We start from the raw sequence: 16456 nt of genomic DNA, 5'->3' as shown, positions 1-16456 counted from the left end.
CTTTCCTAACTGCACCATACACACTCTGTGCAGGATATTTAAGGAAGTGAATGATGTAGGAAAAAATGTAGATGCTCAGAAGGGTGTGTGCAATTTTGACAGGTTTATTTCACATGCCGGACATCTGAATAAAAAAATAAAAAAAACTGTAAAAAAGAGTTTAAAGCTGACTTTATTTTTACACTAAAGGCTCTAGTTAAAAATAATTAATTAATCTATAGGGATGTAAATACCATCATACCGCAATAGTAATTTTTTTCAATATTACCGTAGGCAAATGACTCAATCAAACTATATTTCTGAGAAAAGTTTGCTTAGGTGAATGAAGCGAACGGGAGGTAGCGGGAACTACAATTCCCATCAGCCTAGGCCTGGCCATCATCCTTTGCGGTCTGTTGTCACTACAGATCCAGTAATGCAGAAATGGAGTGTGTTGCAAGTAGCGGGGAAGAAAAAGAGCTGGAAATGATGGAACCTAAAGCGGGTTTTAAATCGGATGTGTGAAAGCATTTCGATTTCTTACTAAAAAGATACGAAAAAGGAGAAAAGGTGACAGACAAAGAAAAAAACAGTATGCAGGCACTGCCAGACTGTGGTGAAATATAAGTCAGGCAATACGACTAAAAACAGTCATGGGGACTGCAGAACACAGCACACTTGTTAGATTAATGCAGACATTGACTTGTACCGCAAAGAGACCTCTATCTCACTCATGGCTTGTCCTCTCAAGTAATGGAAAGACAATGCACAACGTTACCCACTGCTGTCAACCTTGGCTAAATCATATCTCTCTGTCCCAGAAACCTCAGTCCCAAATGAGAGGTTTTGTTTTTCTGTTGCAAGGGACATGCCCAGAGATCCCAGCTTTTACCAGATTATAGTTATATGATAATTTTCCTTAAAAACCCCATCTCTAAGTGAGTGCGTGATTAAATATTGAATGTGATGAGTTTTCTACAATACTAAATTGAAACTTTATTTATATTTTATATGGTTTAAAAGTTTTTTGTTATTAAAATTAAAAAATTGAAGTTCCTGTTTCGAAACTTACAGATAGATGGCTAATTTGTATATCATTGATATGTTCAGTGCTAAGGTAAATAAACACTTTTGGCACTTTTTTTGAGTCTTTTCATTAGTTTTGTTTTTCCTGTAAATTATTCAATAAATACCGTACCGTACCATTCGTACCGAGGTATAATCGTACCGAAATTCTGATACCGTTACATCCCTATTAATCTATATTTTCCTCTTGGAAGTAATAGGAGTAAATGGGTATGTAAGACAAAAACAGCTAAAATCTCAAAACTCTAAACTTTAAAATTATCAACTTTGCTATACATTTATAATATTTTCTGTTTTAATGTACTTTTTGTCCTAATCCCAATTCTATTTTTGTACCCCTACTCTCTGAAACAGAGTGTGAAAGGGAAGGGCTTCCCCTAGGAAATAAAACCGCACTACAACAATTCAACTCAAAGCTCCTCAACATAGAAGTTCTAGTAAAGTCTTTTCAGAATAGCAGTCCAGTTTAGTTCAGTTGAGTATGGTTTAAATTTCACTGCTGAAAGTCCAAACACTGAAGAGCAAATCCATCGATGCGCAGTTCCACAAGTCCCAAACCAAGCAAGTCAGTGGCAACAGTGGCGAGGAAGAAACTTCACCAACTGACGAAGTGAGGGGAAAAAAAAAACATGCTCAGTTGGGGACCACCATTTCTCCTCTGGCCAAACTTCCTGCGGGAAGCTGCAGTGTAGGCACCGGAGAATGGAGAACGCTGGATGTCCATCATGGAGAACTGCAGGTGTGATTAGGTCACTGGCGGGTGATCATACTGGCCCACAGGATCAATGAGGGGACTCGTCTGTGACTGTGGTCTTTCAGGAACCAGTCTTATGCTCTCCACTCCTCCATGACCAACATAGCATCAGCTTAAGATACGGTCTGGTCCAGGATTATGAATGTCTTGGCATTATTTCTTCACAGGTCATGGTCGCAACAATGGTGCTGCATAATCTCTGGGGGCTTTGGGATAGGTATCCCCAGTTGGAAACAGGGAAAACACCCGCACACGTCATCATATGTCATCATGGTCTCTTGCTTCATATGAGATCAACGATCGTGACTGCTGTAGTTATTCCAGTTGCATTATTTTTTTAGTATTTATATTCAGGAAATCAGTGAAGGCAACGATATCAAGTTATCATAATGAGAAAATGTGGCAATAAACTCGCAACTATATTGTGCATTTATTCCGTGGCCATATTCATCAATGTAAACACACAAAAACAAGCTTAACATTATAGCAGACACTGTAAAAAGCTCATTCCCAGCCACTAGACTTTTCTGACAGGGTATTTGAGTGTCATCGAGTGTCAAATTTCAAAGTATGTTGTGGGATTACTTAACAAGAGTTATTATTATGGATTATAGATAATTTTGGGGTTTTTATTTTAGCATTTTTTTTTAAAGAATAATGGTAAAACACAAACGCTGTTATGAATGTATAATAGCATATGCTTGTTTGTTGTAAAAATTCTAAACGATAACAAAAATACCAATTTGTGCATCTCCTGACTTCCGGGTCCAGCCATGATGCCGTTGTAGATGGTGTGTTCTGGGAAATTTTTGTACCCCTTGGTTTTTAGGGCTATCTAGCCCTTCCCCTAAGCTCTACGCCTTCAAGCTAATGATAATTGGGACACCCCTACCTCTTTATGTGAAAGTGCAAAATGAGTGGTAAAGGGAAGAGGAAGGGCTAAGGGGGAGAATTGGGATTGGGCCTTTATGTCACCAATATTGCATCATTATATTTAACATAAATTCAAGTAACTTTTTAACCACTTTTCAGTTAATGTTTATTTTTTCTTAATATTATTTCATAAAACCAGAACTTGAAACAAGTTGCCAACATGACATGATATAAGCATGACATAAATGACATAGAAATACAACAAAAATAGAATAAAAAAATTTAGAATTAAATGCCATATAAAAATGTAGAACTACAATTCAAACTTTAATACATACTATGGCTACTCAATAAAAAAAAAACTAGTTCAAGTTCATTGCAAATGTAATTAGACACATTCTAAGTAATTAGATATATTCTAGAAAGAGGCCGAGAACAAAAGTGTGTGTGTGTGTCTTTCTCAATAGTGAGTTTTAATTATGGACAAAGTGTCTTTTTATCATACCCTTTCCTGACTATATTACAGTATCAAATAACTAAATAAATAAAAATTTTCCAGTCATTATGCTGATTACCAGTGGAGATTCTCAGAAAGTTGCAAAAAACAAAAGGTCAAGTGTCATTGAAAAAACCTGAGGAAGAGCTTGAAGCAATTGACCTCTCTTCACCTCTTAAATTTTTTACATCCTATGCCATTTTAATATAAGAAAAGTGATTGACCCCCACGGCTGAATTGCAATTGCATTGATCATTCCTCTGACTAATTGTAAAATAAAGTTTCCCACTGATCAGGTTGCAGTGGAATCAAAAACCCATTAGGCTTTGCTGATGACCTTCTCCCTCTAAATGTGATTAGTTTATTGACTTGTCGTTTTGCCTGCTTTCAATGCAAAGCTCGATATTCCAGATGGACTAGGTAAGAAATATAAACTGCTTGGGAGGGATTTATAATGGCAGAGGGGAAACAATAAGGAGAACAAGCCGATAATATCATATCAACATAAAATTATCAGCCCCCTTGAATTATTAGTCCCCCTGTTTATTTTGTTTCCCCAATTTCTGTTTTCCACATATTTTAAACGTTATAGTTTTAATAACACATTTCTAATAACTGATTTATTTTATCTTTGCCATGATGATAGTAAATAATATTTGTTTCAAGACACTTCTATACAGCTTAAAGTGACATTTAAAGGCTTAACTAATTAGGTTAATTAGGCAGGTTAGGATAATTAGGCAAGTTATCATATTGTATAATGATGGTTTGTTTTGTAGACTATCGGAAAAAAAATACAGCTTAAAGGGGCTAATAATATTGATCTTAATATGGTTTTTAAAACAATTAAGAACTGCTTTTATTCTAGCCGAAAATAAATAAATAAATAAATAAATAAATAAATAAAAACAACAAATAAGACTTTCTCCAGAAGAAAAAACAATATCAGACATATTGTGAAAATTTTCTTGCTCTGTTAAACATCATTATATATTTATATATAGATTCCCTAAAAACATGGAATATTTCACATTGACAAATGTACAGTAATTATATGCATAAAAATGGATATTTTATTCATAAGCTAACATTCACAGATTAACATAACAGAACTAAATCCAGAAAACCAATAACAACAATAACATTGAAATGGTCTTTTATTATTTCTGGAGCTGTATTTAACAATTTACATTATTTATTGCTCCCAAAAGTGATATTAGAAGTAATTTGCTACTAATGACCCAACAAATGAAATTAAACCACCCAAATCCATGGCACATGTTACATTGGGAAGAGGAAAACACTTAGTATGTTATTGTTGTAAGGTACTGAACTGACAAAAATATATAGCCTAAAAATGTATACAGTTTCTCATAATATTTAAGTTTTTTTACAATGAAAAAAAAGAAAAATGTATAGAAAAAACACAGGGAATTAAGCCTAAAATGACTGCAATATAATTGCTTATTAATATTTCATCAGTTCTCCCTTGTATTTGATTAGCAGCCATTCTCCAGTGAATTCCTCAGTAAGCATGTTTTCTTGAGTAATTACAAATGAAAAAAAAACTGAAATGCGGCAGTCACTTTAACTGAAACTATTATTCAACTACAGTAGTTAAAATACTATATATTATAGAAACATATAAAAAATAGAAAATACTATAAATATAATACTCAGCATATTTGAGTACACCACATTTTGAAAATAAATATTTTTTATGAATTTCTAAGTGAATATAGGAAATGTATTTAGGTGGATTTACACAAAATGTATTTATTTAACAGATACTCATTAAAAAAATATTTTAGTCATTAAACATATTTAGAAATTGAAAGATAATACAATTAAATTTAAGCAAAATGTCACAAAAAATGACAACCTAAAAAAATGTAACAATTTTTTTTTAGTTTTGTTGCTTCTCTTGATTTTTCATCTTTTTTTATTTGTATTTAATATTTTTCTATTATATATAAATTTAAGTGTACTAGTTTTTGGACTGTTATCATAAGTAATTTAGCTATAAGCTCCAGATTTGGCTTCAGTACTGACTAATCAAATGAATATGCAGAAATATATAATACTGTATATCTTGCTATTAAAAATATGAATTTAAAAGATAGATTTTGTAAGGGGTGTACTTATATATTCCGAGCACTGTATAAATAGTATAAATTAGCATATATACTTCTGAGTATACCCTTCTATTTTTTTACTAAATAATTCCTTTATTTTTAAATCAGATCTATTTTTATTCAGCCCATCTGAACTATGCCACCGCAACTCTATGCACTGCAAATCTAAAAATGTGCAATTTATCAAAGACATAGTGTTCTTCTACATTAAACTCACATGGCTAACAAAAACGCTGAGCTAATATCAGCAGAGGGATTTTCCATAAGCCAAGTCCCACTCTATCACAGAGAAACAGTCAAGCGAGAAACTACCACCTATTGATCACATTTTCTCAATGAATCCCATTTGCTGGTGGTGATGTCCATCCTGAGCTTCCACATGTATTCCTTATTTTTCTAATCATCCTCCCAGTGGATGCCCATCTGCCGATCTTTAATTTCTAGCCTGCCAGTGGCCTAAATCGATTATTTCCCCCTGCTTGGCTTGATCCATATATTGTTTGGAGTGTGCTTTTAAATACCCAGCTTGTAAAGTGTCTAATCCACTAAAAACAGATTTGTTTAGGTCATCCCTGCCTCTCCAAAAACCCTCCTTTTACATGCCAATCAATTAAGGCAAGGCATTACAGGCAGAGAAAACATTTTTTTTTAAGTGTACCTGTCAATTTTACAAATCTTTGGATTTCAGCAAGTGTTTTGTTTTCAGTCTAATGGTGGATAAAGCATACGAATGCACTTTTAAGTGTTTCTTTTGTTGTTGTTTATCAAGTTGTGTCTGTAGATTTAATTTACAATACATATTTTAAATGCTGTTTTCTTAAATCTCTCTTAGATCTTAAAGTGCTTATTGTCTTCTGCACTGAGCCATACATTTCCACTTTAGCAGCAGTACATGCAGAGGTTACAGGTTTATTTATATCTACATTACGAAAGTTTTTACAGTACATAGGGATATTTAAAACTATAATTTGATGTTTTGAATGTTTTGAATGTTTAGAGTATTTTCTGGTTTATGGGGTGGCAAATAAAAATAGCCAAAATTCCCTCTTTAAATGAAAATGATTCAAATGAATGAATCAATGAATGAAACAATGAACGAATCATAAATATGAACATGACATCTTGCAAAAGTTTAACATGTTTAACACGTTTTAGAAAAAAATCAAATTCTTTGGTTAATCAATAAAATGATACCAATACTAAAAAGACTAGTTCAAGTTCATTGCAAATGTACCTGTAATTAGATGTACTCAAAATTCTAGAAAGAGACTTGGATGAGGTAAAGAACAAAGGTGTGTGTGTGCGCGTGCATGTATGTGTGTCAATAGTGAGTTTTAATTATGGACATGATTTTACCTTTTCCTGACAATATTACAGTATCAAAAAGTTTTTAAAATTTCAGTTGCAATTTTTTAAAAATATATGACTTTTACGAGATATAGTACTAATCCAACTCATTATCATCATTAAATGGCTTTTACAGTGAATATAGTGATTATCTTCTGCAGTACCTTCCGTATGAAATTTATACAAAATCTATACTAAAATCAAAGAGAAACACAAGTTATATTTTTATGTAAACCTCATTTGTAATATTTTCAAAATACAAATTACAGTAATTCATTGATTGAATTCATTCATTGATACATTTGTGGCTGCGGTATTTTGTAGTTTATTATGATACACTTCAAATTGAGGTATTTGATATTTTATTTTAAAATACATTTCAATGTATTTTTGCCCAACTCTGTCAACAACTAAAAGATACCCAAAAATCTCCTTTTTAAGATTTTATAAGATTTCCTCTATAAAAAACAGCAATCGAATCTAATGTCTATAAAACATTAATGAAAGAAAGAAAGAAAGAATGACAGAAAGAAAGAAAAGAAAGAGACAAAGAAAAAAAAGAAAAAAAAGAACAAAAGTAAGAAAGATTTTAGAAATATTCCCTCTTTAAAAAAACAGCATTCGAATCTAATGTCCATAAAAACATAAATGAAAGAAAGAAAGAAAGAAAGAAAGAAAGAAAGACAGAAAGAAAGAAAATAAAGAGACAAAGAAAAAAAGAAAAAAGAACAAAAGAAAGATTTTAAAATATTTCCTCTTTAAAAAACAGCATTCAAATCTAATGTCCATTAAACATAGATGGAAGAAAGAAAGAAAGAAAGAAAGAAAGACAGAAAGAAAGAAAATAAAGAGACAAAGAAAAAAAGAAAAAAGAACAAAAGAAAGATTTTAAAATATTTCCTCTTTAAAAAACAGCATTCAAATCTAATGTCCATTAAACATAGATGGAAGAAAGAAAGAAAGAAAGAAAGAAAGAAAGAAAGAAAGAAAGAAAGAAAGAAAGAAAGAAAGAAAGAAAGAAAGAAAGAAAGAAAGAAAGAAATGACAAAGAAGATAACAAAGAAATGTATCGCAATATGAAAGAAAAGTCCTCCTCATCTGCAGTATCTTCCCTTATTGGAAGTCTTCATTAAATTCAGTCCTCAAATCTGTCTAGCCTAAAGCTATTGATCCGCCAGGCCTTTGTTTATTGTGCCTCACACTTTATGTTAGCCGTCAGGACACATAATCAGCAATGATCAGACAGGTCTTACCCCACTCTTTAACAGTGACCCTTTAGTACCTGTTAGGAGACGTCATACAGTGATGGACCGAAAGGTTGTGATAATAGCTTGAAACCCTTCAGACTGGTTTTAGAGGTTAGTGTTGTAAGTTAAAAGCATTGAAACGAGTCATCACCATGATCCGCTGGCTAAAGGTCAGCACTGGCTCTGGATAAAGCAGCCTCAGCTGGTCATTATCTGCTGTTAAAATTTTACAGATGGCTTAGTCCCTGTGGAAGCGCTGACCTACAAATCTACCATAGGCTGTGGAGGAAAATAAAGGTGTAAATTATAGTGGTTTCAAAAAGCAGGAAATTGACGTCATGTGTTTGAATTAAATTGTGAAGGAAATGTAGCTGCCCTGGATAGATGGAGTCTTAGAATGAGAAAACAAGTACGATAAGATAAAAAAATTAAAACGAGATAATAAAATAAAAAAAATAAAATAAAATAAAATAAAATAAAATAAAATAAAATAAAATGAAATAAAATAAAATGAAATAAAATAAAATAAAATAAAATAAAATAAAGGGACAACATAGTGGCTTAGTGGTTAACACTGTCGCCTGTTGTCATGGGTTTCCTCCAGGTGCTCCAGTTTCCCTCCCAGTCCAAAGACGTGGTACAGATGAATTGAATAAACTTAACTGTCTGTCGTGTATGTGTGTGAATGAGTGTGTATGGGTATTTCCCACTGTTGGGGTGCGCTGAAGGGCATCCCCTGTTGCGACCCCAGATTAATAAAGCAACAAGAAAATCGGAGTCGAAAAGAAAATTAACGATTGAATGAATAATAAAAAAAAATAGTAAAAATAAAAAGAAATCAATTAATAATAAAAAATAAAAAATAAAATAAAAAATAACAAAAATAAATAAATGAAATAAAAAGCAAAACAATAAATTAAGTTAAACTAAATTAATAAATAAAATGAAAAATGAAAAATAAAACAAAAACAAAATTAAATTAAATAATTAAATAAAAAATATGAATGAATGCATGACGAGTAAAAAGAAGATGTATTTTTAATTTAGAATAAATAAAACCATTCAACTGAAGCAATTTTAACTGAAATGAAAAAACAAGCAAAAAGAACAAAAAATTTTTTTCAATAGCTTAACTTTTAAATGAGCTAAAACCAAAAAAAAAAAAAATAATAATAATAATACAAAACAAAAAATACTGCCATTAAGAACATTTTTGTTCTGATTGCCCAAGATCGAAACTAGGTATCATGTTCTTTTGTTGTGACTGAAAATCTGTCAGATCTTATTCCACCAATTATTTAACGTTTCTGAATTTAAAACATTGGTATGTTGTCTAAAAAAACAATAAAACATGCCTAAAAACATAGCATTGTTTTTATTTTATGTAAAAACAAATGCTCTAAATGACATTTTTGCTGCACATTTGCAAAATTGTATCAGAATACTTCAGTTTTCACAGCCAAATATTGCCCCTTGGTTCATTTGTGACACATTCAAACTGTTTTACTGAAGGAAAAACTGAGATAAATGTCAAATGATCAAATTATTTTCAGTGAAGTTTCCAAATTAAATCTAATATAGTAGATTAAAGCTAATGGAATGGCCTGATAATACGGTCAGGAAAAATGTGGATAGGTGAGACAGTGGTGCTTTTTTTCCTGCCTAAGAGAATTAGATTCACCGTAATTCCATTTGCCACATTATCTCATCTTTCACTCAGCTGTGCCATGCAGGGTCTCAACTCGCTCACAATGGTGAAAGCTGTGACTGTGTTGCATAAAAAAGGAACAGTTGTCAAAAAAGTCATGGGCCTCTAAATCAAAAAGCACTGCTAAGTGTATTAGCTGCATGGAGACGAGAGATGGAATCAGGGCATGTTTGCTCTGTAGATCTCTACAATTCTTTCTAGTCAGACCAAGAAAATAGTGTTTTTTTAAAAACAGGTTGTTTGGCTTGTTGTACCCAAAACATTGAGAGTCTGCTGACATTCATTTGCCTCACACTGAACTATAAGCTGAGCAGTAATTTGCAAGTCTGACTAAGTAAGGACATAGAATTAATTCAAGGTTTTAATACTATTTAGTATATAAAGCAGCATATTTTAAGGCGGTAGATCAAATTGCTAAATACAGGTTATTATGCTGATTTCTTTTACACATTAGGTCATTTTCCAAATAGATGTCAACCCTCAGAGTATTAGTAAGGTAACAGAAGACTATTAGGGTTTGTAGAACACACTGACATTGTATTTGCAAATACACTACCTTTGCAAAGCTTTATAGAGTCTATAGGAAAATTACTAATCTAAGCTAACTAACTAACTAAGATCAAGGTCAAAATAAGATTTTAAAGGAGGCAGCTATGGCCTGATGATGAGCTTTTAATCTTACACTCGGCATTTCAGTTTCATTGTTTAAAGATATAGGTTTAGACCACAATGATTGCGGCCAATAGAGCATCAATTAATTTTGGAAGTGACATATACAAGTCCTGCACAGTGGCCAGAGCGGTTTTGAGCCATACTTCTAATAGAATAGTGGCCAGGTCACTACGTGATGCTGGTGAAGGAAAATGATGCCTGACTTGCTCCTCCAAAACACCCTAAAGTGGCTCAATAATATTTATATCTGGGAAGTACTGACACTTTCCTTGAGACAACAAGACTTTAAACTTTCTGCAAATACTGGAATAAATGGTTGAGAAGAAATGGAATGTTTTAAATTTGTTGTGGTGCTTTTTATTTACTGCATATATATATATATATATATATATATATATATATATATATATATATATATATATATATGTATATATATATATATATATATATATATATATATATATATATATATATATATATATATATATATATATATGGAGCCTGTTGATCTTTGATATGTAACCCTTAACAAAATTTTATTTTATATAGCAACATTTTATCAACCATACATACAACTGTAAATAAGATTGTATTCGGTGACCTTTGACACTTGTATTGTATGTCTTTTTTGTTCCTATGCTCTTTTGAAAATGTTTTTAATACTATTATTATAATTATTATTATAATTTATTTTTATTAATTTATTTATATATTTTGTTTTGTTTATTTTGTCTAAACTGTTTTGAAAAAATAAATAAATGAATAAAACAATAAATAAAACAATAAATAAATAAATAAATAAATAAATAAATAAATAAATAAATAAATAAATAAATAAATAAATAAATAAATAAATAAATAAATGTTTAGATCTGGTGACTGCAGGCCTTATCTGTATATAATAACTTAAATTATATTAAAATTGTAACCTAGATTGATTGTAATGCCATATTGTGCACCTTTTGTAAGGTGCTTTGAAACGCTGTAAAAAGTGAAAACTTCAACAAAATACTTTGACTTGTTACAATTAAATTAATTAGGTTTGACAAACTTAATTTATAACAGTTTTCACTTAAAAATTAAGTAATTTAATTTAGCCATCGAAGATGTTTAACTTCACTTTCATGTTTATCACACCACTCTGTCCCTGGTCTTGCTGTGTCTATTGATGCATTATAATTCTGATATAGGGCACCGCCTTCAGGATACAATGTTTGAACCATTTGGTGCACATGGTTCTCCGGAATGGTTTGTTAGTCCCTGTTAGTGATGCGCCCATCTAGCACAGGTATTGGGCCTACGGAATCCCATGGTTAAATCTGGTCATGCAACAGTCATGGTGGTACACTTCTTACTAGTGTTTGTGTTTGTTCTGTCAGCATCGCGCTGCTTTATTCTCGGCGCCTCCGTCTAGTTGGTTTCAGTTTTGGTTGGCGCTGAGATGAGGCATGCGCGTTGCTTATGTGTGAGCGCACGGTAAGGTGTTTATCTATCGTGTGCTCGCGTCTTGCGTGTCACGTGCTTTTATCATGTGCTTCAATGTTGTGCTTGTCTTGTCGTGAACATGCGGTTAATGAGTTCTCTCATTGGCTGCATGTTCTTGTCCTGTTTTATGTGAGCGCATGGCTTGTGTTGTCTCTCTGTGTCATGCGCTCTCCCGTCTATTGTCTAGTCCCACCCTCCTTGTTAACTCATTATTAGTTTGTCATGTTCACCTGTGTCAATTTACTTTTTGCTTTATAATCCCTGTCCTGTTGTGTCCAGCCCTGCTTAGTCCTGCCAGTCCTGTCCAGTCAAGTTTGTTTGTTCGTTTATTTGTTTTATTAGAGTTTTCCCCCTCGGGGTTGTTTGTTTTGCCTTTTTGTTTTTATTTTATTATTAATAAAAACCCATTATTGCTGCACCTGAGTCCTCGCTCCTTTTCCCCTCACCCGACCGTGACATATATATGTATTATTTAATTTATCCCACACAGACCAAATGCATGACTGCTGGCTGTGCGTGACAGTCTTACTTACTAATTGAGTGAGCACACTTTCATTCTGCGCCATTCAGAATTGCGCAATCAAACTATGCCCACAATAACAAAAGGAAACAAGGAAAGCGCTGACAAGAGAGATTATGGCATCTGCCGGTACAACAACAGGTCATTTTTAAGAGCTGTTGCAGAATTGTTACCACAGCTTGCAAATTATTGAGCTGAAGCTTAACTACAAAATTAAATCGCAAATCAAATCGCAATCGCAATATCTGTAAAAACAAAAATCGCAATTAGATATTTTCCCCAAATCACACAGCCCTAATCTGCAGCACTAAATTTGCAAGTGTTTTAGTTTCATTATCCAACCCCTGTATATTTAGACTGTTCAACAGCATAATTGCAGATGTATTCATCATTTATTTTACTAACATATGCCAATGTGGCTTTATATTTCATTACTTACTGTAACATCCTGCTCATTGGCTCACCCAATAATCTGTAATATCTCAATGACTTGTTCTATAAAAACATAGAGAGCTTGGATAAGGCACAGCATAAATAAAAGTAGCGCTTAAAAACACTGAGTGTGTGGCTTCACTGCCTTACATCTAAGAAATCAAGGTTTTGAGAGAAAGTAATCAGATTTCTCACAGTGGGAATCACGGTCGGTGTGCGTATGCATGCAGGATGTTTGACTCGGCGCCGCATTGTGATTTTATGTTTGAAGCTCCCACACCGTGACAGAAATGGATCTAAATTTTTTTCCCTCTCTTTCGCTTTCGCTTCACTCCCCTAACTTGCATTTTCACACACACACACATCAAAGTGCTTCCTACATGGCTCAGACGGCATACTGAGATCTCCTCATATGAACCAACATTTTTAAAACTGCAATCATGAATACCAAAGGGCAGTTCACTCAGCTGTGCTATCTACTTTAGTGATCCAGCCAAGAAATAGTTCAAGAAAACAAACAAATAATTGGGTCCACATGGAATCAGCCTGCATAAAAAGCTCAATAGATGTCAGAAAATTAAATCCACATCACTTACAAATGTATACACTTTGTCTGACCCTTTGCATTATTTATTATACCTTTGGTTAGTTTGATAACATTTTTATCTAGCAAAAATGGATTTATTACTTCTGTGGAACACAAAAATCCCCAAATTTTAGTCCTACTAATAATAGACTCAAAGTGATAACTTCTTAAGATATCTATGACACCACCAGAATTGAACAGTCTGGATTGGATCTTTGTGGAACAGCAAACCTGACTCTGACCAGGACACTTTATGACTTTGCATGTAAAGCCACTCACACCCTGTCAAAGCATTCAGTAAAATTATTCACAATTTCATGCTCTATTAAGCCTACTTTAACCTGTGGTGTTACTCTCTGGTCTATGTTCTATGTACACCCAGCACAAGCCTTGATCCCTCGTTTCAGTTTCTCTGTCACCTTCTCTATCTTCCAGTCACCACGAAGCAACTAAAGAGTCTAGCAGGTTTTTGTTTATGATATTTACGGGTGCAAACAGAGAAAGGCATTCAGACACTGGGCTTAGACTGGACACGCAAAGGGTCATTTAAGGCGCTCGAGGAAGCTGAATACCTAAACGGCACGGGGTCAGTTAGTGACAGAGTTTATTTCAGGTAGTGGACCACTTTTTTAAAATAAAATAAAATAAAATAAAATAAAATAAAATAAAATAAATAAAATGAAATAAAATGAAAAATATGAAATAAAAATAAAATAAAATAAGCTAACTTTTTTAAATTAGAAACTGTCCAGGGGAAATACACAGAAATTCTTTTCCTCTTCATTGCAATTATTGTTCTGTTGTTTTCCTAGTAAATGCTCAAGAGCAAAAAGTTTGATCGTTGCACTTGCATATTTTGCACACACTGGGTCATGAATCTGTATTAAAAAGAACACGGGTGCAAACAGAGAAAGGCATTCAGACACTGGGCTCGTACTGGACATGCAAAGGGTCATTTAAGGCGCTTGTGGAAGCTGAAAACCTAAACAACACGAGGTCAGTTAGTGACAAAGTTTATTTCAGGTAGTGGGCCACTTTTTAAAATAAAAATAAAATAAATTTTAATGAAATAAAACAAAACAAAACATAAATAAAACAAAAATAAAATAAAATTAAAGTAAATTAAATATTATAAAATAAAATAAAATAAAAATAAAATAAAATAAAATACATTTTCTTTTCAGCTTAGTTTCTTTAAAAATCTGAGTTTGCCACAGCAGAATGAACCACCAACATTTCCAGCATATGTTGAACACAGTGGATGCCCTTCCAGCTGCAACCCAACACTGGGAAACATCCATACACACTCATTCACACACACACTACAGTCAATTTTAGCATACCCAATTCACCTGTGCTACTTGTTTTTGAACTGTGGAGGAAACCGGAGCACCCGGAGAAAACTCATGCGAACACAGGGACAACAAACTCCACACAGAAATGCCAACTGACACAGCCAAGGCTCGAAGTAGTGCCCTTCTTGCTGTAACGTGATGGTGCTAAACACTGTGCCACGGCATCATCATAAAATAAAAATATTTAATAAATAATTAAATATTTAATTATTTATTTAATAAAAATGTAATATAATTTAATTTAATTAATTTTTCATTTTTTAATCAAAAACTGTTCAGGGTCAATACTTAGAAAACATTTTCCAGTCCACTATAATACTTTTCTATTGTTTTTCAAGTAACTAATCAACAGGAATTTTAGCAAACACACAGCAAAATAAGACGGTAATATTAGGTCAGATTTAGGTCGTCAACATGTAAGAACAATGTTTTTTTTAGTGATGTTTGTAAACAAATTTCGGGAGGAGCATGCGCAGAAGTTTCAGTATCGAATACGTCATTGACAATTATCCCATCATCAAATCAGTTTCTGAGCAACGCCTATATATACCAAAGCTGTCCTACCTGCAGCATCTCACGACTTTAGCATTGGCACATCCAATCGCTGTAGCCTCGTCCAAACAGTAAATTTCCATGAGGATGACACGGCTCCTCTTGCAACTCCAAGCCGGCGTCCAGCGCATCAGCACTCGGCAGAGCATATCAACAGAGTCCGCGGTCTTAACTTAGGCCCGCCACGCCGCCGCTCTTTCAGACACCGGCAACAAACCTGAGCCGCTCCCCAGTTGGAAACCACCGGCCCAGATCAAGCGAGTGCCAGGCCACCGCTCTACAGGCAAAGCGCCACCATCGGCCAATTTGCCATGACAGCGTGAGCACGTCTCCGCTACGGTCTCATCCACCCCCCACGCACGGAACATTTCCACTTAGTAGCGCCCGCAATCCCTGCTCTCGGCGCGCCAAATTTAGGAATAACAAGCCAGTCCGCTCGTGAGTGTGACGTCACGCGAAGCGGCTTCCGGGTCCAAGCGCTCTATTCAACTGCATGGGGAGACCCATGAAATGGTAATTATAACGTTTACAAAGCGATTTATTACTTTCGAAAATCATGATCACAATATATATGTCTATGCCTCATACATGATGCAAGTGATTAATTTTATAAATTGTTAAAAATGTTTGGTATTTGTTATGCAGCAAGCCCAAAAATGGTTGTGTACAACATGACTCTTATCGTGTAATATGTTTAAAATTGATCATAAACAAATAATTTCTCAACTTACTGCATGGGGAGACTCATGAAATGTTAATTATAATGTTTACAAAGCAATTTATTACTTTCGAAATCATTATCACAACGGGGTATATGCCGAAGCATGCTAATAGGACTCTTAATTTCCCAGTAACCTGGGCTAAGCACTTCCGGCGAATTGAATGCCAATGCAAAGCCAGTGCGTTTAAGGTCTATTTTCTTTAAAAATGAGCGATCTCCACTAGCTGAGTGATATCGTCATATCTTTATAATATGAGCATTTATTTTACCCCAGTATGTTTAATGGAGCTTATGCGTTAGCCTGCCGATTCTGACGACCGCATGCGAGTAAACAGCTTTTGTCTCATTTTACACTTGAGCAACCAAATAAATGCTAAAGTTTATTTAACTGAATGTATTTTAACGACATTACAACATCGATGCTGTATAAGGAACCGTACAAAACGGAAAAAGTTTACAATAACAGGTCACTGGAAGTGTATCAGCATGGGAACAGCAGTAGCTCAGC

The 16456-nt window shown here is 33.7% G+C and overlaps 1 protein-coding gene across 4 annotated transcripts in view; it reads right to left on the bottom strand.

Annotated features, from left to right (window-relative positions):
* The window catches only part of pik3r3b (phosphoinositide-3-kinase, regulatory subunit 3b (gamma)), a 462891-nt gene that overhangs the window by 147932 nt on the left and 298503 nt on the right, over positions 1–16456 (bottom strand). The window contains exon 1 of one of the 4 annotated variants that reach the window (XM_073952391.1): positions 15240–15648. The exons of the other annotated variants lie outside the window; for them this stretch is intronic. The gene's annotated coding sequence lies outside the window, so the exon portion shown is untranslated. Of the gene's footprint in view, positions 1–15239; positions 15649–16456 lie in introns of those variants that run through there. 4 annotated transcript variants of the gene reach the window in all.

Source organism: Danio rerio, chromosome 6, assembly GCF_049306965.1.
Source record: "Danio rerio strain Tuebingen ecotype United States chromosome 6, GRCz12tu, whole genome shotgun sequence".
Classification (NCBI taxonomy): Eukaryota; Metazoa; Chordata; class Actinopteri; order Cypriniformes; family Danionidae; genus Danio; species Danio rerio.
Note: the sequence above shows the minus strand (reverse complement) of the source record. Positions and strands in the feature narration are given on the sequence as shown.